General features: G+C 32.4%; 2 long non-coding RNA genes across 4 annotated transcripts in view; one reads left to right on the forward strand and one right to left on the reverse strand.

Annotated features, from left to right (window-relative positions):
- The window catches only part of LOC136271319 (uncharacterized), a 182,320-nt gene extending 160,601 nt beyond the window's left edge, over positions 1 to 21,719 (forward strand). For all 3 annotated transcript variants that reach the window (XR_010709238.1, XR_010709237.1, XR_010709236.1), the window contains one exon: positions 16,170 to 21,719. This is a non-coding gene — a long non-coding RNA (uncharacterized lncRNA). The remainder of the gene's footprint in view (positions 1 to 16,169) is intronic.
- On the reverse strand, positions 3,993 to 8,487 carry LOC136271752 (uncharacterized). Its single transcript, XR_010709736.1, has 2 exons — positions 8,159 to 8,487; positions 3,993 to 4,290 (listed from the first exon to the last, which is right to left on the reverse strand). It is a non-coding gene; the product is annotated as an uncharacterized lncRNA (long non-coding RNA).
- Positions 21,720 to 23,460: the final 1,741 nt, after the last annotated feature.

Here is a 23,460-nt window from a genome sequence, read left to right on the forward strand (position 1 = left end):
TTACGTAACACATGATAAAATCATTATATTGCTTGAATACATAACTGTGAGATAAACATATTTGCTTCTATAATCTATTACAAAATATCCCTCGGTGAAGAGCTATGGGTAAAAGACTTTAGAGCCTTCTAGGTCCCTAATTTTAGGGGCCAGCCCCTTTTTCCTGATATCAGCCGAAAGGTCTTGTAAATATAAGCCTTTTTTACATTACATGTCTTAATAAAATATTTTCCAGAAAAAAGATAAAGAGAGAAAAGCACAAAAATTTACGACGCTTTTTTAATGTCAATTTTCGAGCCCTAGCGAGCTTTGGCGCCAGAAGTGCTAAACTTACAAAACAACAACCATGCAAAACTTCAATCTTTCCTTTACCAACCGTAGAAATTTGAGCTTAATATCTCTTATACTTTAGGAGAACGACAGAAGACAAAATACCCATATAAAAATTAGAAAAATCTCAATATCTCAAAAACGGATGTGACGTCATCAAGACAAAAAATATTTAATCAGGTTCAGACCAATATCTATCATATCTGAAACTTTCGTTGAGATCGGCCGAGCCGTTTCTGAGAAATCGCGTGCACAAAAATAGGAAGAAAAAAAATAATAATAATAAGAATAGGGAAAAAGAAACAAAGCAATAACAATAAGGTCTTCCGTTGGAAACGGAAGACCTTAATAAGAAAAGTGAAAAAGAAACAATAGAATAATAGAAGGGTCTTCCGCTGAAGACGGAAGACCCTAATAATAATGAAAAAGAAACCGAAAAATAACAAGAGGGTCTTCCGTTGGAAACGGAAGACCCTAATAATAATAATAAAAAGAAACCGAAGAATAACAAGAGGGTCTTCCGTTGAAAACGGAAGACCCTAATAATAAAAAGAAACCGAAGAATAACAAGAGGGTCTTCCGTTGAAAACGGAAGACCCTAATAATAACTAGAGCAAAGCTCGTTGCAAAGCAACGAGTGGGTCTTCCGTTAATGTCGGAAGTAAAGCTGGAAGTTCCTGTGAGAAGCAGAGCTCTTGAACCAATAACAAGAGTAACTAAAATAAAAAGATGAAAAAATCGAATTATCCCTGGTACGACTTAACAAAATCCGAATGATTTTAAGTACGACTTAACAAAAACCTTCCTGATTTCAAGAACGACTTAACAAAAAAAATCCGAATGTGTTCAAGTAAGACTTAACAATTATTTTTGGTACGACTTAACTTTACTTTGAACATTACGCTATTTTTTAAACCAAGGACGCGGAAACAAAATTTCCAGAAAAATCAATTTTTAAACCCCGATATCTCTTTAATGCATTGTCCGATTTTAAAACGGATTTCAGTGTTAGATTCAGCTTGATAAGCTTTATAAAACATATATTCATTTTTTATTTGATCAGAAAATTCATTTTTTCGAAAAATTTGTTTCACTTCCGGTTTCGACCGGAAGCGACGGATTTTTATTTCCAGCCTTATTGCACATGTAAAATGCCAAATTCATAACCACAGAAAAATTTAAGACTCTATCTAAGAGCGTTTTTGAGAAATGTCGCGGACAAAATGACTTTTTTTAAAGTTTAAAAATGACGTAACGTCAAAACGGAGGTGACGTTGTTATGGAAACTTTAACATCTTTGAGGCATTATAATTGCACATAATCCCTGAAAGTTTCCTTTAAATAAGGTGAAAACTTTTTGAGTTATGAAGCCGAAAAGGAGTCAGAAAAAAAAGAAAAAGAAAAAAAATAATAATAACTAGATTCGATCTTGTTGCGAGCAACGAGTGGGTCTTCCGTCCGATTTTTGAATAGATTAGATTAAACTTATCAATTCAAAGATAAAATCGTTGATCTAAGCAAAAAAAATGAAAAAAAATTTTGCGGCACTCGAGGCTTGAACCCGGGTCGCCTGGGCCATATCCACGACTATATCGACTGAGCTACTCGGACCCTCGCTTCAGGACTTTGACGCTTAATTTCTCGAGAACGCCTTGATCGATTTTGAAACAAATTTCATATTCTGAATCAGTAAAAGGGTCACTATCATCTTATTGGAAAAAATATATAAAAATAAAAAGTTGAAAATTTTCATTTTTTAATTTTGCTTCCGGTGACGACCGGAAGTGACGGCGAACATTCTCTATACCGAGGTGCACCAGGAAATCGATAGATCTATCATCTCTGAAATTCTCAGCTCTCTATCTTTGCTCGTTTTTGAAAAACCTGAGCGACAAAATTGACTTTTTAAAATCGTAAACGGACGATAACTTCCGACCGGAAGTGAATTTTCAAAATCTGTTTCAGCGGTATAAATTTCAGATAACGAGGCTTCAGTCCTGAAAATTTGAGAGAAATCGATCGTCCCATCTCTGAGAAATCGCCTGCACAAAATTTGTAACACAAAAAAAAAATAATAATAATAATAACTAGAGCAAAGCTCGTTGCAAAGCAACGAGTGGGTCTTCCGTTAATGTCAAGAGTAAAGCTTGATGTTCCTGCAAGAAGCAGAGTGTTTAAATCAATAACAAGAGCAACTTAAACTAAAAGATAAAAATAAATACGAATGATACTATGTACGAATTAACAAAAACCTTAACGATTCTAAGAACGACTTAACAAAACAATAATTCTGAAGGTGTCAAAGAACTTAACAAAAATCGAATTATTTTTGGTACGAGTTTGAACTTTACGCTATTTTTGAAACCAAAAACGCAGAATCAAAATTTCCGAAAAATCAATTTTTAAACCCCGATATCTGTTATGCATCATCCGATTTAAAAACGGATTTTAGTTTTGTACTCATCATGAAAATTACCGTAGGTTACATGTTTAATTTTTAATATTGAAAAAAAAAAATGAAAAACTAAAACAAGAGGCAATTGGGCCACATCGCTCACCTGAGGAACAATAGGTATGATAAAATCAGCTTAATGGAGTCACAATGCAAACTATCTGGACAATGTACAATAATACATGTAGATCCTGTATAAATAAAATCCATTTTTCCCCCTAAATATTCTTATGTTTATAATCATTAGTTCCTTTTCTAAAAGGATGATTTTATATTGATTTTATAGTCATATCGCATGTTGAGTATTGCAGTTCTCAAAAAGATCCTCAACAATAGTTTATATATATGGGATATAAACCTACATCAAACTCTGAACCTTCTTGTGAGGCCAAAGAACTGTCCTGGGGCCAAAGTCTTAACAATTATAAAGAATCATCTGGCTGATTAGTTTCTGAGAAGAAGATTTTTAAATATTTACTCTATATATTCCTATGTTAAACTTTGACCCCCCCCCCCACCCATTGTGGCCCAAACCTGACCCCGGGGTCATGATTTTCACACCTTTGTATCTACACTCCCTGAGGATGCTTCCACAAAAATTTCAGCTTTCCTGGCTGATTAGTTTCTGAGAAAAAGATTTTTAAAGATTTTCTCTATATATTCCTATGTAAAAATCCATTCCCCCATTGTGACCCCACCATACCACCTAGGATTATGATTTGAACAAACTTGAATCTACACTACCTGAGGATGTTTCCACTTTAATTTGAGCTTTTCTGGCCAAATAGTTTTTGAGAAGAAGATTTTCTCTATATATTCCTATGTAAAACTTGATCCCCCTCTTGTGGCCCCTCCCTACCCCCGGGGACCATGATTTGAACAAACTTGAATCTACACTACCTGAGGATGCCTCCACACAAGTTTAAGCTTTTCAGGCCGAATAGTTTTTGAGAAGAAGATTTTTGAAAAATACCAACAAATTTTCAATAATTCTCAATTATCTCCCCTTTAAAGAGAGCGTGGCCCTTCATTTGAACAAACTTGAATCCCCTTCACCTAGTGGTGCTTAGTGCCAAATTTGGTTGAAATCTGCCCAGTGGTTCTTGAGAATAAGATGAAAATATGAAAAGTTTACAACAACGACAAATTGTGATCAGAAAAGCTCACTTGAGCCTTTGGCTCTGGTGAGCTAAAAACAAAATAAAGGAAACATAATTGCATACTTTTATTGAAAAACAAATTTTCACAGCTTACAATTCTAAATTACTTTAAACAGCCATAATTTTGTTTGTTATAATTTCTTATCAAACACAAACCACAACAAGGCATGATGCTTTCTTAAAGTTCCATTACAGTAACTGTTCATGAATTATCCGATATAATTTGAATTTGAATTACTGGTAAATAGTCTGTAGAACACATTAGGAATATGCATGTGGGTAGAGGTGACAGGTTAACCTCAAGAGCTGAAAAGAATGAACAGGTAAAAACCATGTGGCCACCAATAGCTGAAATTAAAAAAATCAATAAGCTGTGCTAATACATGTACCGGTACTAATAATAGCCGTGTTTACATATGCATAGTATTTCTGAAAAAAAAATACACTGACCATGAGTGTAATTAGTATGACATATCCTGATACGTGACATTAGATGGCACAGGACAGTTTTTTTTTATACATTTCATTGTACCCTGGGGACGTGTGTCTTTGGAACCCTGTAACTAGAATTTCCTCAGTTCCCATTCAGCACAAATACCTTTAATTCACTCTTTATAAGGCCAATCACCAATTTCTGAAGAAAATTACTAGTCAAAACCTGTAAAATTTTTCTACATACTGGTTTTTATGAGATTTTGACCCTTCCATATTTTGTTAATTTTTCAGCTTTTTAGACCTCCCCCAGCCAATTCCCTGCAAAGGGTTGACCTTCCGTACCATGTGCATGTTGCACCATCACATGTCAGAAACTTACCGGTGTATAGTTTATAATGCCCCATCTACCTACTTTTCGTGTTATTTACCCTCCCGTCTGTAACTTGCATTTTCACTGTCTAAAGTCAACACAACAGTCATAGCCGCAGGTTTCGCATTTTACTTCTGAATCTCATGTACCTAACATATGGGGCCTACATATTGAATATCAATTTCAACAAGAGACATCCCTCTAACTAAATGATAATCATTAAAATCATTTCATGAATTTTAGCAACACTCATAAGCTTTCAAGTACAGTAACTCTCAATTTTACAAAAATATTGATGGGTACTTTATCCGAAACTGTCCCTTGCTACCTTTAACTTACACTAACATTCTCTGAAAAGTCATCTTGTCTTAAACTTACAAAGCATATGCTATTCTGAGAAAAAGTATACCTCATTTTGCCAATTCCATTAAGGATTAAGAAAAATATGGCCAGTTAAGTGAACCCAGCATTTCCACTTTCCTCTATTTAACACAGATTCATAGGGCTCTCCATAAATAAAGCATCTTTACCTAATCTTATAGAGGTCAACTGTTGTTCAACCTCCCTAAATAAGAAACCTTATTCAAAACTACATACATATACATGATATTATCATGACAAAAGCATCACATCACTTAGAAATACCCTTACATGTATACCCTCCCCCTATTTGTTGATTTTCCAAAGAAGCATTAGTTTGAACACTTTAACCTCATTTTATGAAACTTGTGGCAATTCCCTTGAGTCAACCATCACTGATATTGAAAATTGATCTTTTCTTCATAAATGGATGAAATGTAACATTTTTTTCACAAAAAGACATGCCGCAATACATGTGATTTCTTGTTTTCATGAAACAGTAAGCTTATATTAATCATATTTAGTGAATTTCTTATTTATTCTGGTTTCTAGTCTCCTTTTAACTTTGCTAAAATAGTAAGACCTACAAGTGTGATGTCTGCTCTTAATTAAAATGAAATTCAAACACAACCGGGTACCTGGGGACGGATGAGAATTCCATGATAAATGTTTAAATTTTACATGTTTTTCTACATTTTTTATGTATATATACAATAAAAGGGTAAAAATATGTTGTTTCTTGATCGTTTCGAGAGTAATTATAATAACAGATGTTATTTCAAGGTCAAATGTACATTTACATATCCAACATGTAATGGAGACAATTGGAAAGAGGGGGTGGCTTTTTGAATTCTGTAAATATATCTAAAATATCACTTTTAGATAGGAAGGAGCAAAAACTTGAGTTTTTTTTTACATATTGTATACTTTGATAACTGCATTTGTCTACATGTGAATTTTATTTGAAAGAAAAATATGCTGTTTAAAAAAAATTGAGCTATATAAGTCAGGTTGCTTAATGTTATTTCATGAAATCAGACAGCAAAATTGCTGCAAATTTATAATTTAAATAATTCAATTGATCAAAACTCTTTGACAGTATTAATTCTTATCTCGGTAATTAACTTAAGCCTATTAATTGTCATCAGGATAGAAAATACCTACTTTCTAAGCCAATTTACTCTAGTGGTGGTCATTCTACACATTTAAAAGGGATTTACTTCCCTTGTATATAGCTAATAAATCATGTAATGACATATATAACCAACAAAATCATCCATTTTCCCAATTTTGGTACAAAATCCAATCAAAATTACTGTAACAGTTAAATGAGAAATCTGAAAATACCATGTAGTCTTGAAACTTACACTAACATTCTCTGAAAAGTCATCTTGTCTTAAACTTACAAAGCTTAATATGCTATTCTGAGAAAAAGTATACCTCATTTTGCCAATTCCATTAAGGATTAAGAAAAATATGGCCATTTAAGTGAACCCAGCATTTCCACTTTCTTCTATTTAACACAGATTTATAGGGCTCTCCATAAATAAAGCATCTTTACCTAATCTTATAGAGGTCAACTGTTGTTCAACCTCCCTAAATAAGAAACCTTATTCAAAACTACATACATATACATGATATTATCATGACATTTATGACAAAAGCATCACATCACTTACATGTATACCCTCCTCCTATTTGTTGATTTTCCAAAGAAGCATTAGTTTGAACACTTTAACCAAATATTATGAAATTTAAATGCTTCTATTCTGATCCATTGAATTCTTAAGCAGCGTGAAATTAAAACCATCGCAATTGATACTTTAGTAAAAATCATGAAATTTTAACACGGTGGAATTTAAACGACTTACAGTATTTCGTCCGAACAGCCTCAAAGTATAATTTTCTGCTATACCATTTTTTATTAAATGCATTCTACTGGGGTTTTTTTTGCAAATTTTAGCGAGGATTTTTTTCTCTTTTCTTATTAATGACAGGTTTTAAAAACAATATTATGTTTAGTATGTATAAAATTCCATAAACAATTTTACAAAGCTTTGGATTTTAGTTGCACAATGAAAAAATGAGGGATTGCACGATAATACATGCTCATTTTGAAATTTAAAGCATTGTTGATTTCTTTTCCTAGATAGAGATATGCACAAAATGATGTTGCTTTGTGATGCTTTGCCAAGATTAAAAGCATGAGAGAGAGAGAGAGAGGGAGAGAGAGAGAGATCTGATCGAGGCACATGTAGTAAAAATTATTACATACATTTGTCTTACTGTAAAAATTGTTTACAATGTAGATGTGTTCTGCATGTAAAGTTTACCTAAAATGAATCAATAAAATTCAATATATATAAAAGATAAACTAATCTCAAAGAATTTACAATGGTTCTGTGAAATAATCAAATCTTGAGAAGAATGTTTTTAAGATATCAGGGGAACATTAACCTAAAATCTGAACTTAAAGTTCTTTTCATCTTGCACTCTGTTTTACATGCTCTTTCACAGGCGATAATCATATATAACGGCGAGCCAGACAAAAGTTCTAATTTTAATTAGACTAAATATTTACCATCTCAAATATATTTATTTGCTTAAGCACAAGCCTGTCTGAGTTCTTTAATTCATTAATTAAGTGGAGGTGATATGGTAAAGATCTGCTATATTCAAATATTTAGGGTAAAGTTATCATCATGCAAACATGCACTCTAATTACAACATTCTACTCTTGTGTGCCTTTGGACCCCCACCCCTTTTAATTGCACTGTTTTACAGTGTGTGGTGTGTTGTTCAATACAAATTAAGACATACTTATACATAATAATAAATAGAAATTCAAAAGAGTAGTGTGCAAAACATACACATGAAAATCCATTGAACAGATAATATCCCGAGATTTCTCTGACTCAAAAGCCCGCTTTTATATTGTTACGCACGTCAAAAGCGGAGTTTAGAGTCAGAGGAATGTCGGATTAGATTGAAAAGTGCACAAACACTTTAAAAAGAAAAAGTCAATACGAAATATTCTGTATTGAAACATACCTTTATAATCTGTCATACGTTAGTTGAGCTGAAATTTCCACTATCGCCGTCTTGCAGGCCATTCTTCTGACACACCGCTATCAGCTGTTCTTCGCAGTCAAAACATGGCGAGTTGACATAGTGAATCGTACGATAATTATTTCGATTAAAACTAATAAGACTAATAAAAACTAACAACCTTATTATCGACCGAATTAACGAAATTGTTTCAATAAACACTCTGATTAACTATATAAAAAAGGAGTCCGGTTTTATGACCTGTACGAAATCTTTTCAGCAGGAGTTACTTTATGTGTGAATTTTGCACTATTTTTTAAACCAATAACGAGGAGTCAACATTTCCGGAAAAATCAATATTTAAACCCCGATATCTCTGCAATGCAGTATCCGTTTTAAATCGAATTTCAGTTTTGTATTTAGCTTTGCAAACTATACAATATGCATATAATTTTATGTTTTTAATAAAGTTTTATGATCAGTACGAATTGTTACAGTAGAAGTTACTTTTAGTGTGAATTTTGCACTATTTTTGAAACCAAGAACGCGGCATCAAAATTTCCGGAAAAATCAGTTTTTAAACCCCGATATCTCTGTAATGCATTCTCCGAATTTTAAACGGTTTTCAGCATTAGATTCAGCTTTAAAAGCTCTACAAAAGACGTATACGTTTTTTGTTTGATCAAAAAATTCAATTTTTCGAAAAATTTGATTCGCTTCCAGTTTCGACCGGAAGTGACGGAATTTTATTATATAGCTTCATTACAGAGGTAAATCGACCAAATCATAACCATTGAAAATTTGAAGCCTCTATCTTAAAGCGTTTTTGAGAAAAGTCCCGGACAAAATGACTTTTTAAATTTTTTAAAATTGACGTAACGTCAAAACGGAAGTGACGTTGTCTTCAAAACTTTAACATCTTTGAGGGACGATTACTTGCTAAAATCTCTGGAAGTTTCATTGAAATCGCTGGAAAACTTTTTGAGTTATGAAGCAAAAAAGGAGTCAGAAAAAAAAGAAAAAGTATAATAATAATAAAAAGAAACCGAAGAAAAACAAAAGGGTCTTCCGTTGGAAAACGGAAGACCCTAATAATAATAATAAGAAAAGTGAAAAAGAAACAATAGAATAAAAGAAGGGTCCTCCGCTGAAGACGGAAGACCCTAATAATAAGAAACATTACAATCACTATAAGGTCTTCCGTTGGAAACGGAAGACCTTAATAAAAAAACCTTACAATCACTATAAGGTCTTCCGTTGGAAACGGAAGACCTTAATTAATTATTCATATTACAGTATACATACTATAACATTATTAACATAACTAGAGCAAAGCTCGTTGCAAAGCAACGAGTGGGTCTTCCGTTAATGTCGGAAGTAAAGCTAGAAGTTCCTGTAAGAAGCAGAGCTCTTTAACCAATATAAGAGTAACTAAATAAAAAGATGAAAAAAATCGAATTATTCTTGGTACGACTTAACAAAATCCGAATGATTTTATGTACGAATTAACAAAAATCTTTTTGATTTCAAGAACGACTTAACAAAAAAAATCCGAATGTGTTCAAGTACGACTTAGCAATAATTTTTGGTACGAGTTAACTTTACTTTGAACATTATGCTATTTTTTAAACCAAGGACGCGGAATCAAAATTTCCGGAAAATCAATTTTTAAACCCCGATATCTCTGTAATAGATCATCCGATTTTAAAACGTTTTTCAGTGTTAGATTCAGCTTATTAAGATCTACAAAATACGTATACGTTTTTTATTTGATCAAAAAAAAATTTTTTTCGAAAAATTTGAATCAATTCCGGTTTCGACCAGAAGTGACGGATTTTTATTTCCAGCCTTATTGCACATGTAAATTGCCATATTCATAACCACGGAAAATTTCAAGACTCTATCTTTAAGCGTTTTTGAGAAATGTCGCGGACAAAATGACATTTTTTTAAGTTTAAAAATGACGTAACGTCAAAACGGAAGTGACGTTGTTACGGAAACTTTAATATCTTTGAGGTATTATTATTGCACATAATCCCTGCAAGTTTCCATTAAATTAGTTGAAAACTTTTTGAGTTATGAAGCCGAAAAGGAGTCAGAAAAAAAAGAAAAAGAAAAAAAATAATAACTAGAGCAAAGCTCGTTGCAAAGCAACGAGTGGGTCTTCCGTTAATACCGGAAGTTAAGCTGGAAACTCCTGTAAGAAGCAGAGCTCTTAAACCAATAACAAGAGTAACTAAAATAAAAAGATGAAAAAAAATCGAATTATTCCTGGTACGACTTAACAAAACCCGAATGATTTTAAGTACGAATTAACAAAAACCTTTTTGATTTTAAGAACGACTTAACAAAAAAAAATCCGAATGAGTTTAAGTACGACTTAACAATTATTTTTGGTACGAGTTAACTTTACTATTAACGTTATGCTATTTTTTAAACCAAGGACGCGGAATCAAAATTTCCGGAAAAATCGATTTTTAAATCCCAATATCTCTGTAATGCATCGTCCGATTTTAAAACGGCTTTCAGTGTTAGATTCAGTTTAATAAGCTCTACAAAACACATATTCGTTTTTGATTTGATCAGAAAATTCGTTTTTTCGAAAAATTTGTTTCACTTCCGGTTTCGAGCGGAAGTGACAGATTTTCATTTCGAGCCTTATTACAGAGGTAAATCGATTAAATCATAACCATTGAAAATTTCAAGCCTCTATCTCAAAACGTTTTTGAGAAACGCCGCGGACAAAATGACTTTTTGAAAATTTTAAAAATGACGTTACGTCAAAACGGAATTGACGTTGTCAAGAAAACTTTAACATCTTTGAGGGATAATAGTTTCACATAATCTCTGAAAGTTTCATTAAAATCGGTTGGAAACTTTTTGAGTTATAAAGCCGAGAAGGAGTCAGAAAAAAGAAGAAAAAGTATAATAACTAGAGCAAAGCTCGTTGCAAAGCAACGAGTGGGTCTTCCGTTAATGTCGGAAGTAAAGCTGAAAGTTCCTGTAAGAAGCAGAGCTCTTTAACCGATAACAAGAGTAACTAAAAAAAAAAGATAAAATAAATCGAATTATTCCTGGTACGACTTAACAAAATACGAATGATTTTAAGTACGACTTAACAAAAACCTTTCCGATTTCAAGAACAATTTAACAAAAAAAATCCGAATGTGTTACAATACGACTTAACAATTATTTATGGTACGAGTTAATTTTACATTGAACATTACGCTATTTTTTAAACCAAGGACGTGGAATCAAAATTTCCGGAAAAATCAATTTTTAAACCCCGATATCTCTGAAATGCATCATCCGATTTTAAAACGGTTTTCAGTGTTAGATTCAACTTGATAAGGTCTACAAAACACATATTCATTTTTGATTTGATCAGAAAATTCATTTTTTCGAAAAATTTGATTTACTTCCGGTTTCGACCGGAAGTAACGGATTTTCATTTCCAGCCTTATTACAAAGGCAAAACGATCAATATGTAAGCATGAAAAATTTCAGCTTTCTATCTTGAAGCGTTTTTGAAAAAAGCCGCGGACAAAATGACTTTTTGAACATTTTAAAAATGACGTAACGTAAAAACGGAAGTGACGTTACCTTAGAAACTTTAACATCTTTGAGGCATTATAATTGCACATAATATCTGAAAGTTTCATAAAAATCGGTTAAAAACTTTTTGAGTAATGAAGCCGAAAAGAAGTCAGAAAAAAAAAGAAAAAGTATAATAATAAAAAGAAACCGAAGAATAACAAGAGGGTCTTCCGTTGAAAACGGAAGACCCTAATAATAAAAAGAAACCGAAGAATAACAAGAGGGTCTTCCGTTGAAAACGGAAGACCCTAATAACTAGATTCGATCTCGTTGCGAGCAACGAGTGGGTCTTCCGTCCAATTTTTGAATAGATAAGATTAATCTTATCAATTCAAAGATAAAATCGTAGATCTAAGCGAAAAAAAAATAAATTTTGCGGCACTCGAGGCTTGAACCCGGGTTGCGTGGGCCATGTCCACGACTATAACGACTGAGCTACTCGGACTCTCGCTTCAGAAGTTTGACGCTTAATTTCTCGAGAATGCCTTGATCCATTTTAAAACTAATTACATATTCTTAATCAGTAAAAGGGTCACTATAAGGTGTAAAAATTTCAAAAAAAAATATTAAAAAATAAAAAAGTCGAAAAATTCAATTTTTGAAATTTCCTTCCGGTGACGACCGGAAGTGACGGCGGACATTCTCATGACCGAGGCACATTAGAAAAACGGTAGATCTATCATCTCTGAAAATTTCAGCGCTATATCTTTGCTTGTTTTTGAGAAACCCGACAGACAAAATTGACTTTTTAAAATCGTAAACGGACGATAACTTCTGACCGGAAGTGTTTTTTCAAAAATGAAAAAAAATGTATCAGCTTTAGATAAAAGCACGTTTATATTGAAAATTTGAGCGAAATCGACCCAGCCATCTCCGAGAAATCGTCTGCACAAAATCGGTAAGAAAAAAAAAGAATAATAAGAAGAAAAGTGAAAAAGAAACAATAGAATAATAGAAGGGTCTTCCGCTGAAGACGGAAGACCCTAACTAGATTCGATCTCGTTGCGAGCAACGAGTTGGTCTTCCGTCCAAATTTTGAATAGATAAGATTAAACTTATCAATTCAAAGATAAAATCGTAGATCTAAGTGAAAAAAAGAGAAAAAAAATTTGCGGCACTCGAGGCTTGAACCCGGGTCACCTGGGCCATGTCCACGACTATATCGACTGAGCTACTCGGACTCCGCTTCAGAACTTTGACGCTTAATTTCTCGAGAATGCCTTGATCCATTTTAAAACTAATTACATATTCTTAATCAGTAAAAGGGTCACTATAAGGTGTAAAAATTTCAAAAAAAAATATTAAAAAATAAAAAAGTCGAAAAATTCAATTTTTGAAATTTCCTTCCGGTGACGACCGGAAGTGACGGCGGACATTCTCTTGACCAAGGTACATTAGAAAAACGGTAGATCTATCATCTCTGAAATTTTCAGCCCTCTATCTTTACTCGTTTTGGAGAAACCCGACAGACAAAATTGACTTTTTAAAATCGTAAACGGACGATAACTTCTGACCGGAAGTGTTTTTCCCCAAAAAAAAATTATATATCAGCTTTGGATAAAAGCACGTTTATATTGAAAATTTGAGCGAAATCGACCCAGCCATCTCCAAGAAATCGTCTGCACAAAATCGGTAAGAAAAAAAAAGAATAATAATAATAACTAGATTCGATCTCGTTGCGAGCAACGAGTGGGTCTTCCGTTCGATTTTTGAATAGATTAGATCAAACTTATCAATTCAAAGATAAAAACGTAGATCTAAGCGAAAAATCGTAAAAAAAAAATTTGCGGCACTCGAGGCTTGAACCCGGGTCGCGTGGGCCATGTCCACGACTACAGTGCTGCTATCCTGAAAGTTGACAAGGATAGGATAGGATAGGATGCAGGATGCACGATACATGATAGAAATATAAAAGTTAAGTTCTATCCTATCCTATCCTATCCTATCCTGCATCCTGTAGCCAATCAGATTCGAGTATAAATTTCAGAGTTATTTTGCGAAACGAAAATTGGCTTAACAATGTATTTTCAATGTCAATTTAATACGATTTACAAGTAAAACCATTTAAGAATAATTATTATAACAAGAACGCGGTGTAAACATTGATGCACGCTAAAATGTCGGCGCTATATCTTTGTCAATTCGTACGCAAGTACGCAGTTACTGCGAAATTTCGATGCAACATTTGACAACGTCAGAAATAGATTTTTGTGTTTACTTCATTTAAAGTTTGCAAAGTAATAAAAGATTGAATTTATAAACGACCAATTCGGCATTTTAAAAGATAAACATGTATACAAGAAACAGACATTGCTTCACGTTTCAAATAATTTCTTCGATGCCCAATAACAGGGACGCATATTTCTGTCCGATATTAACCTGAACATATTGAATAAATAAATGTTAGCTAGCTATAAATGCTTAAGAATTTATACTTTAAAAATAACTCCGAGTGGTTTAACTATAAACGATATAAACTTCCTAAAGGAATTATTCATTTCTAGATCGTGTTTACATTTATCGCCGAACGAATCGCTCGAATAATGATATTTACGCCCAGTTATATGTGATAAGAAAATAATTTGATAAAAATATGTGACTAAACAGTTTCTAAATAAGTGCATCGAAGTTATTTATCTGTTTTTTATGCATAAATGTTATAAAATCAAAAATCGAATCGCTTACCTGTTTGTTTACGTTATTGTGTCCATCCCGCGTACGATTTAATTTTACCGAGTACAGGTAAGTAAGTTATCACGCTCGAAGAATATTCGGTTTTAAGATTTAATTATTCATATTGAGTACTACATTAATTGATAAAATCATTTAATTCTTACATTTCGTTTCATTTAACTTGCATTCCTATATTTTGAAGGTATGGGATAGGATAGGATAGGATAGAGCTTATTTGCAGGATAGGATGCAGGATACAGGATATAGGATAGGATAGGATAGTTTTGTCAACTTTCACGATAGCAGCACTGTATAACGGCTGAGCTACTCGGACTCTCGCTTCAGAACTTTGACGCTTAATTTCTCGAGAATGCCTTGATCGATTTTAAAGCAAATTACATATTCTGAATCAGTAAAAGGGTCACTATCATCTAATTTGAAAAAATATATCTTAACAAAAAGTTGAAAATTTTCATTTTTTAAATTTGCGTCCGGTGACGACCGGAAGTGACGGCCAACATTCTCTTGACCGAGGTGCACGAGGATATTGCTAGATCTATCATCTCTGAAAATTTCAATTCTCTATCTTTACTCGTTTTTGAGAAACATCGCCAACAAAATTGACTTTTAAAAATCGTAAAACGACGTTAACTTCCGACCGGAAGTGAATTTTTAAAAATTGTTCCGGCGGTATAAAATTCATATGACTAGGCATCAGCCCTGGAAATTTGAAGGAAATCGAACGAGTCATCTCCGAGAAATCGCCTGCACAAAATTTGTAAGACAAAAAAAGAATAATAACTAGATTCGATCTCGTTGCGAGCAACGAGTGGGTCTTCCGTCCAATTTTTGAATAGATTAGATTAAACTTATCAATTCAAAGATAAATTCGTTGATCTAAGCGAAAAAAATGAAAAATAAATTTGCGGCACTCGAGGCTTGAACCCGGGTCGCCTGGGCCATGTCCACGACTCTATCGACTGAGCTACTCGGACTCTCGCTTCAGGACTTTGACGCTTAATTTCTCGAGAACGCCTCGATCGATTTTGAAACAAATTACATATTCTGAATCAGTAAAAGGGTCACTATCATCTTAATGTAAAAAATATATAAAAATAAAAAGTTGAAAATTTTCATTTTTTAATTTTGCTTCCGGTGACGAGCGGAAGTGACGGCCAACAATCTCGTGACCGAGGTACACGAGGATATTGCTAGATCTATCATCTCTGAAAATTTCAGTTCTCTATCTTTACTCGTTTTTGAGAAACATCGCCGACAAAATTGACTTTTAAAAATCGTAAAACGACAATAACTTCCAACCGGAAGTGAATTTTTAAAAATTGTTCCGGCGGTATAAAATTCATATGACTAGGCATCAGCCCTGGAAATTTGAAGGGAATCGAACGAGTCATCTCCGAGAAATCGCCTGCACAAAATTTGTAAGACAAAAAAAGAATAATAATAATAAGAAAAGTGAAAAAGAAACATTACAATAATAGAAGGGTCTTCCGCTGAAGACGGAAGACCCTAATAATAAGAAGAAGAAAAGTGAAAAAGAAACATTACAATAATAGAAGGGTCTTCCGCTGAAGACGGAAGACCCTAAAAAGAAACTGAAGAATAACAAGAGGGTCTTCCGTTGAAAACGGAAGACCCTAATTAACTATTCATATTACAGTATACATACTATAACATTATTAACATAATCAACTAGTCATATTACATTTCTTTCTTTTCATTTCAGATTGACACGAAGACGCTCGATAAAGGCTTTATCCTCTTTTATATCAAGCTTGTTTATCCACTCAAATACGCTACCACCAAGCTTGTCACGATGTCTATAAAACGGAAATTGTTACTCTATACAAATCTTCTGGATTTTGTAAATAATACACTATCATGACAATGATTTGTGAGCAGTTGTTATTGTATGGTAGTTAAGATATGTGTCAATTCGTTAGGTAATAATTTGTTGATCTCTTACACGTTATATTTATTGATTCAAACTATTTACAATCAATTCTGCAACCGTGGGGTTAGATTTGTAATTTATTGCTAAAAATATTTTGAATTTTTGTCTATAGTACTGCTGATTATTAATATCAAGTAATTGTTTTGAATACAAAACAGATGAACTTCGATATGTCAAACGCTAATATCTGGAATACAAACGGTATGTCAAATTTATTTTTAAAGTATTTTACCGACAATATCTCGAATATCAGATATCTCGAAGTTTTAAACAGTCCCATTTACTTCAAAATAACGAAGTTTGACTGTAATTCTATATTGTTTCTTTTTGATTTTTGTTACGAGAGTTTAACAGACAATCTATTTATCATGTATAAGTTTCCATGGATCGCAAAGTATTGTATTTATAAGGCTATTTAAATATTCCTTTTGAAGCAAAATTTTTTATTGTCCTGTACAAATTATGTATGCTTTTGATTAAGGTGATATGGGACACTTCCATGTTGTGACGTATTGTTTATCGAAATAAACAATAAAATAAAGTGTAGTTATATAAGTAGGTTCTTTTCTAAAATGGTCACCTAACTCCGTAGCGCAGTCGGTTAGAGGGTTTAATACGAACCTGTTAGTCATGGGTTCGAATCCCGCTGGGGGGTTTTACAATTTTTACCTTTTTAAAAATTTTTAAAAGCTATTTTTTGGTTAAATATTGTAAAATTTGAAAATTCTAAACCGGTGAAATTTTTTTCAATCATATAGTACTTTAATCCACATTAATATCGACCGATGTCCCATACAACCTTAAATGTTGTTTTCATTATGTGGAGAAATATCATCAAACAATATTTGTAGATCTGATTAGGTCTCCAAAACAACACAGCTTGCATTGATTTGAAGACAGTTAAACTATACTCTTTAATATAGTTGGTCAGATAAAACGCACTTAAAGGATATAAGGTTATCTTATATTATGTGATTGCGAGTTTATTCACACACATGCTATATTTTAAATGCAAAACTTGTAGATATTATTTTACAGGTATATCAAGATTTGTTAATTTACATTGTTCTTTGCATTTTACTACAGAAAGTTCATCAAAAACAAAATGAAAATCTCAATTTTATAAATACATTTTTTACTTTCATACAAAATTGCATAGTTATGTTTTTAGCTCACATGAGCTGAAAGCTCAAGTGAGCTATTCTCATCACATTTTGTCCGTCGTCCGTCTGTCCGTCCGTCCGTCTGTCTGTCCGTCTGTCCATCTGTAAACTTTTCACATTTTGAACTTCTTCTCTAAAACCACTTAACCAAATTCAACCAAATTTGGCTCAAAGCATTCTTATGGAAAGATGAATATAAATTGCAGAAATGAAAGAAAAATTTTCATTGAAAGCGGAGAAAACTTCAAATCTGTAAAAAAAAAAAAAGGGGGGGGGTGCATTTTAAAAAATCTTCTTCTCAAGAACTACTGAGGCAAATTCAACGTAATTTAGCATGAATAATCCTTATGGGAAGGAAAATATAAATTGCAAAAATTATGTATAATTAATAACAAAAAGTTATTAATCTGCCAATATCATTAAAATTTCAAGATATTTACTGACCAGTATATTTGTATTCGCTGTAAATATTGCTGCAAAATAATGCGTAATTGGAATTAACGATTGCCGATCTGCCCCGGCTTTTATTTTGCCCCGGCCCGGGTTTGCTTACCCATTTTACCAAGACTCGTATTCCATAATTCTAAAACGAGTTTCTGTGTTTAAAGCAGCCATGACACTATATGATAAACGGGTCGATCTGACAATGATGAATTTGTTTGTTGTGCAACAGTTCGTGTACGAAGGGAATCTTTGAAACATGCAAAATACATTGGTGTCGATTTTGTGAAGTAAATTGAGGCTAAATATTTCAATGCGTTGACAGTTTTCACATATGACGGCGGTGTTAGCTTGTTGTGATTTTCGTTTCGTTTTCATTTATGCTTTGCGTTAAACTGTCGCTTGTATTTCCTGATTTTTACGTATCAAATCAAACAGAGACTTCGGTAAATCAAACAGTTTACTGTTTACCTGCGCAAATTAAGCAACATCTGATATATTAAGAAAGAACTAAAATGCAATTCATTCAGGCTATCGGTAATTAGGTATCATCTTGTGCGTAATTGTAGAATAATGCAATACGTTTTGTTGAGATGCTCGGCATTTTCTCGAGTCTATTCAGTTTAAATAGAGTTTAATATCGCTGACGGAAATATGTAGGTATATATATGTAGATGATTCATTTTGAAAAATAAATTGTGTTCTTTATTTGTTATAGTACATGTTTCTTGTGTTCAATTGTTTACAATTTCTATTTACTTACCATATTCGAGTGTTAACTTCGAATTATAAGCAAGATACAGAGATTTGCTCACAATTCTATGTTTGTACACAGATCTAAGGTCATTCATTTTTTTTCCATTTTAAATGCCGAATAGGAAATACCAAGTTAAAAATCTTAAGCTGAATGTAATAAACTCATGTGAACAAAATATGACTCAAATCTAGCAAAATTTTGAGCTCATCTTGCTTATAATTCTACGACTGACGCTGAAATTTTGGTTGATCATTAGAAATTCTATATGAATTAGAGTATGTTAAATACGTGTACACAAAAAAATAAAGAATGATATGCTGTATATAACTACTCTCTGGGGCCCCCTCTTTATACAATGAATCATGTGAAATGTGAGTAAATTAAAACGACATCGTTAAAACAGTTTCCATAGTTCTGACACATTTCTGTTGCGGAGATAAAAGAATTATCGCTATTCCTAAGAAAATATTACAGCGGAAAATTATCCTGGTTTGTAGCCATTTGTTATTTTTGAATAAAAATGAAAATAATGGGTGGGCCATAGTAAATTAGAGTGATGTGCCTGTCAATACGGTAACATTGATTTTTATAGCTCTTTAACATGTCACGTGACAACATTTTTCATTCCAGTGTATTCATCAATCAAGTGTGAGTAAAGTTATAAAAGTCACGAGTTTACGCGAGGTAAACAACAGTCATTAAATTATAATGGAGAAGACAAATTTAATTGTTGAATATTTTTAATTTGAGAAATTGAGCGCATTGAGGTGCAATTTTCTACTTCACATATATACATGTAGGATTTTTTTTTATAAAATACAATAACTATTATATTTAAAAAAAAGTACAATAACTAGTAAGTAGTTGAGGAAGAAAATGTACCTATATGCTCTCATACATTTTGATCGCTTTATTCAGTGGGGGAGGGGGCAGAACGAAAATACAGGGAATTAGAAGTTATATAACAGTGTACCCTACCAAATATTTATATCTTGCTTAGGATTTTCTTATTCTGTGTAAAAACAGTATTTCATGAAGGTACAATGTCAAATATTACGTGTATGCAAAAATAAGTGTAAAATTCGATTACTTTACAATATTTATTTTTTGTTATTATACCGAGGGCCATATAACACAATATCTTTTGAACGCCCATTGTTGCTCAGGTGAGCGATGTGGCCCCATGGGTCTCTTGTTTCATTAAAAAACTGTATTATTGCATGTTGTTTGTTACGTTTGTGGAAGGCATGGTCACAATTTTAAGTTGAATATCATATTATCTTTTCCCATCTTTAATGTATGGACCACTTCATTAAAAGTTATTGGCCAAATTTGAATACTTATATCAAAGTAAAAATGTGATAAAAAGGCTCTTTTAAAAACAAAAACAAAATGTTTTAACGTCAATTGTTAAGTTCACATAGGTATTGGTAGGTTTCACATAAAAATATTAATATATTTCGATTTATATACAAAGAAAACAAAGAATAACAGTAAAATAATGATGTTCATTTTAGGGGGGCATTTTAGGCCCATATCATATATAGTCCTTTTGACCCTCTTTTTCACATGTGAAGACTGCTTATTTTGTCAAAAATTAAAATTCTCCCAACTCTACCTAATCTGTAAACGAAAACATTATGGGGGATTTTAATTCTTAAAATAAATTTTTAATGATGTACCTCGCTTGTTACTCGACATTAAACATTTAAATTGTGATCAAATATCTTTGAAACAAAAACCAAAAATCTGTTATTTTTTATCATTTGAAATTGCTACCATACCCATTTAAGATGAAATCAAATAGTTGTTTAAGCTCATGTGAGTTTTTCTTATCAAAATATGACTGACGTCTGCTGTCATTGCCAATGTTGAATAATGTCAAATATATTCTGCAAGTTTGGTTTAATAATCCATAGGTCCAAAGGGTCCGGCTTGATTAACTCATGGTTATCATAAAAAAATGTTATATTAGAGGAATGAATCGCAGTTTTAGAAAAGAAACCATTTTATATCTTATAAAACTAATAAATATTGAATTCATTGCTTAACGATTTATTTTTTGCCATTGATTGTAGATAAAAGCGGTCATTTGACCTTTAAAATGACATCACATTGTACAAAACAATATATGTTTCGTTCATTTGTTTAATGTATGACATTTATTTTTCTTCGCTATAAAACTGCACGATAGCCTTCAATGATTTAACTTAATGCGTCATTTTGAAGCATATGACGTCATATTTTGTAGTACAGTGAGAACGACATCTCGCTTATTTTTCAGTGTGTACGATATAACGGACATCAAAATTGTAAGTAATAGCATTTGTTGTTTTTAATTAAAAGATTAGTATAAGTTAATTTTACTAATAAATAGATTAATAAGTACTTTCGAGGTTTGTAATATACTGTGATGTCATAATGCACATTTCCCGTACTTTTTGTCTGAACGGAGTTTATTGACATCCTTAACTGTGCTGCGTAGGTTTCGTTCATTTGTTAAGCTTTATGCTGTAAATGCAAGATGTAATTGCAAAAACTAATAACGACTTTTCCCACCAAGAAAAATTATATTTTAGGAGGGCATCGCTTTATAAAGATTTCATTTTTCAGGGGAATTAAATCTTCAAATACCGAGACATTCATTCAGTTAATTGCTTATAATACCGTATGACATTCGAGTATTCAATATACACCAAGTTTAACAGATTTAAAACTTAAATAGGAAAAGCGCGATGAATGTTTGACGTTCTATCTAAATATAATCTATATCTTTCATATTTTGACACGAGGTTTCGTTTGACCTGTTCCATGAACGTCGGTACAATGATATAATTTGGATTACAAGAACCAACTGATTAAACAATGTTTTCTTTTCTAGTTCAAATCAAAGTACTGAAGTACTGAAAGCCGGGCTCTTTTGGTGTATCTTAATGCATATGGTGTAGTAAAGACTGAAAACACCCCTCTCTATCTCTATCTCTCTCTTTCTCTTTCTCTCTCTCTCTCTCTCTCATGCTTTTAATGTCGGCAAAGCGTCAAAGAGCGACCAAATTTTATTAGCGGCTATAAACAAAAATATGTCTGTCAAGTAGAAAAAAATTCAACAGTTGCTGCCTTGAATTTTGCAAGAAGCGTAATATATTCAATCCCCATTTCTTCAACGCGCAGCAAAGTAGTTCATGGAAATGCATGCTCATTGTATGTGGCAAAAATGCATAGTCTTGTTTTTAAAACACGTTATTAATAAGAAAACTAAAAAAGATAGACAATTATCTGGAAATAAAAAAAAAACCCAGCTCTTTTGACAAAACATGGCTCTTTGTGTAACTATTTGGTATAGCAGAAGCTTTTACTTTGACGCTTTTTGGTTTTTTGTTTACTTTTGAAATTTGCCTGCCTACAGCCAAGACTCTGCTTTCAACAAAGCCCGGCTAAAAATATCAAATTCATAAATGCAGTCAAGTGAAAAATATATTCATAAAAATGCTTGGTATGAATAATTTATCTTTTTAAAATTTGTTATGACACCAATTAAATAAGATAATACCAAAATTTAACAAAAGTCAGGTTCATTGATAAAAACTTGAAATTGTTGATCAGGTGAGCGGTATGGCTTATATGCTTCTTGTTTTCTAATTATATACATTATAAAGTATGTAGATTATTTACTTGCAAAATCAGACATTTTATTTTTAAGTTCATCGTTGATATGTTATAGTTTATATTAAGAGATAACCTTTTGATTCTATAGTTGATAGCAAATAAGGTAAAATGAAGTATGTTGGTTAGCTTTGCAATTTGTGCTTAAAATCTTGTTTTTTTTTAAATATTTTTTGTAGTATTCCTGATTATTTCTATATTGTATTATTCTTTTGAATATATTAGTTCTGAAATATTTCTTATTGATTTGTGATTTCTCATTTTTTATGTAACGAACGTTTTACATGTAAACATGTCTACATTTATATGGAACATACACAATTTAGACTATCTATTGTAGAATAAATGAACATCATTAATGATTTTCATTAAAACGTTGTTTTCCATCTGAACTGCAAACAAGTTGTTGTTTTTTTTGGGTACAATTTAGCCAATTAAATCAAAATTAAGTTTGATATTAGTATTTGTTTTTAAAGTACGTTTTGTACAATAAACTGTGATTGTTAATGGTTTTACCTTTTTTCTTTGAAATAACATAATACACAAGGATGGGTTAATCAGGGTATTTTAGATTTATTTTCCGTGAAGTATAGCGTCAAGTGAAGAAGAATTTTAGATTTCCATTAGGTGCCTTTTCTTTAGTTATCTTTTATGTATGCAGGAGATATATATATTTATAAGGGAAGAACAATAAAATACATGTATTAACATGTAATCATAACCATTTTATAGTCGCACAATAGTTCCAATGCTTCGTGTAGACTACTAGAAAGGTGAAACAATGACCTTGTCATCAAATACAACTTTCCGCTAGGTCAAATGCTGACTGACGTTTTTCATATTTATTGTTAGGCAATCGGTAAATAGTATTAATCACGGAATTGTCTACGGATGTTTCTGTTTTCCCAATTACGAAAAAGAACACAGGTCGGATGTGACGGGTCAGAAGAGTATGCTCAGTCCTCCATAGCACCTTATCCTACCTTTAGGTTTCGTAAAGGTCCGTGTTTGCTCTGCACCTGTTTTGTATTTTTTCCTT

The sequence above is a fragment of the Magallana gigas genome, chromosome 9, assembly GCF_963853765.1.
Source record: "Magallana gigas chromosome 9, xbMagGiga1.1, whole genome shotgun sequence".
Lineage (NCBI taxonomy): Eukaryota > Metazoa > Mollusca > Bivalvia > Ostreida > Ostreidae > Magallana > Magallana gigas.